This window comes from Schistocerca americana, unplaced genomic scaffold (assembly GCF_021461395.2).
Source record: "Schistocerca americana isolate TAMUIC-IGC-003095 unplaced genomic scaffold, iqSchAmer2.1 HiC_scaffold_158, whole genome shotgun sequence".
NCBI lineage: Eukaryota > Metazoa > Arthropoda > Insecta > Orthoptera > Acrididae > Schistocerca > Schistocerca americana.
The window spans coordinates 415,001-417,500 of NW_025725666.1; the positions used below are offsets into that span (position 1 = coordinate 415,001).

At 63.2% G+C, this 2,500-nt stretch overlaps 1 pseudogene; it reads left to right on the forward strand.

Annotated features, from left to right (window-relative positions):
• LOC124570029 overlaps positions 1-2,500 on the forward strand; it is a 7,963-nt pseudogene that overhangs the window by 2,584 nt on the left and 2,879 nt on the right.

Consider the following 2,500-nt stretch of genomic DNA (forward strand, 5'->3'; position numbering starts at 1 on the left):
GATCCGAGCTCGGTCCCGTGCCTTGGCCTCCCACGGATCTTCCTTGCTGCGAGGCCGCGTCCGCCTTAGCGTGCTCCTCCGGGGGCGCGCGGGTGCGCGGATTCTCTTCGGCCGCCATTCAACGATCAACTCAGAACTGGCACGGACTGGGGGAATCCGACTGTCTAATTAAAACAAAGCATTGCGATGGCCCTAGCGGGTGTTGACGCAATGTGATTTCTGCCCAGTGCTCTGAATGTCAACGTGAAGAAATTCAAGCAAGCGCGGGTAAACGGCGGGAGTAACTATGACTCTCTTAAGGTGGCCAAGTGGCGGCGGTGTGGCTGCATCCGGACTTGGCTTTCCGAAGTGCGGTCTTGATGTAGTCGTGCTGCTGCTGCGAGGTGCCTTCCTTGGGTTATAGTTACAGGGAGAGTGATGCGCAATACAAGGGCCTAGCCCTCTTAGCCTCTCCTCTCCTGCGGTCTTCTCCCCTTCTCGTGGGCCCGCTGATTTTCGCAGAGTGGAAGACCGCACCAGGGGCTTGGGGGGGTTACCAGCCCCCCCTCGCATTATCCCTTTATAGTTGGGGGCAGCCGACAAGAAACAAGAGATGGTGGCCCTTCCGCTGAAGGTGCCACCCCAGCTACCCCAGCACCTATCCGGCCAACCGGCCGTAACGAAAATGCGATAGTTTGTGTAGCTCCCTTTGCTTGCAGTGAGTGCCACCGCACTTTTACCACGAAGAACGGTCTCGGGGTCCATCGCCGCCGCCAACACCCTGCGGCCGCCAACGCTGAGATCGTGACGGAGAGGCATCGCGCGAGGTGGACGGAGGAAGAAGTCCTGTCGCTCGCCAAGGCAGAGGCCGAACTGTTCCTTGAGAGGGACGCCCGGTTCTTCTTTGTAAATCAAGAACTTACCAGGATGTTCCCCGACCGAACGCTTGAGGCAATCAAGTGCCGACGGCGGCAAGCTGCCCACAAGCAGCTTGTCCGCCAATTCATGGAGGCACTTGAGATCGGTCGGGGCGAAGAGCCGGCGTCCCGCCGTGGAGCAGCGAGCTCGCTGCCTGACGCGGGCGAGGCCGCTGCGCCGCCCGTCGACGCAGCCGAGGACTTCGCGGCCGACACCACCGGGCCGCCGCCGGAGGGGCCGACTGACGCCGCCATCTGGGAGCATCTGGCGGGGCTACCTGCTTCCGCCCAGCGTTTCTCTGCCCTGGATCGAGTCATTGGTCTGGGGCGGGGCACGCCGCCCGATGTCATCCTGGGCATGCTCCCGGATGCCCTTGCGTCGGTCGGGTCCAGGGGGGAGAGGTCGATCACCAGGACACAGCGGCCGCGCCAACCATCCAAGCGGCCGCCTGCCGCCCCGCCGCTGCAGAAGCGCAAGCGGCGCCGCTGGGAATACGCGCGGACACAGGACGCCTTCCGTAGGTCGCGTGCGCGTTGCGTGCGCGGCTTGCTGGACGGCACCCTGCTGCAGCCGCCACCCGACATCCCCGGTCTGCTGGACTTCTGGGCGGACCTCTTCACGAAGAAGCCGATCTCCACCGCCGGCTTCATCCGTGACCGCCTTCTCCCGCACTCGGAGCCTGTCGCTCCTGAGTGCCTATGGGGGCCGGTCACACGTGAGGAGGTCGCTGCTGCCTTGCCGCCCAGGGGATCGGCAGCCGGGCCGGACGGCCTGACTCCAGCGGAGCTGCGGCGCCTGCCGCATGAAGTCCTGGTGAAACTCTTGAACCTCTTCCTCCTGGCCCGCGCCCTCCCCGAGCGTCTGCTTCGCGCCCGGACGTCACTTCTCCCCAAAACGGCTGCACCAACATCCCCCGCTGACTTTCGCCCCATTACGGTCTGCTCGGTGTTGGCGCGGACCTTTCACAAGGTTCTCGCGTCACGCCTGATGCGTGCATGTGCTGTGGACGAACGTCAGCGGGCATTCATCCCCCGGGATGGGATGTTGGAAAACACCTTCATCTTGGACACTGCTCTCACCGACGCAGTCCGCTCCTGTCGCTCTGTTTTTGTGGCATCGATCGACGTCTCTAAAGCGTTCGATTCGGTGGACCATGCCGCCCTCCGCCCCGTGCTGAGGGCTCATGGCCTGCCGGATTGCTTTATTGAGTACGTCGAAAGGTGTTACGAGGGTAGCACGACGGTGATAGCGGGCGGCGCCGACGTGGGCGTGCCCCTGCAGCCGGCTAGGGGTGTGCGTCAGGGTGATCCCCTCTCCCCCCTCCTTTTCAATTTTGCGGTGGACTATGTTTTGAGTCAACTTCCCTCCCACATCGGAGCTCGGATCCTTGGTCGCAGAGTTAACGCTGCGGCCTTCGCAGATGACGTCCTGCTTTTTGCATCGACCGCGAGGGGATTGCAGTCCCTCATCGACGCAGCCATCGCAGCCCTCGCCCATCTGGGGCTGCAGATCAACGCCCGGAAGTGTTTCACCCTCGCCTTAGTCGCGTCTGGGCGCGACAAGAAGGTGAAGGTCGACGCCGACGTTACCTTCAAAGCGGGCA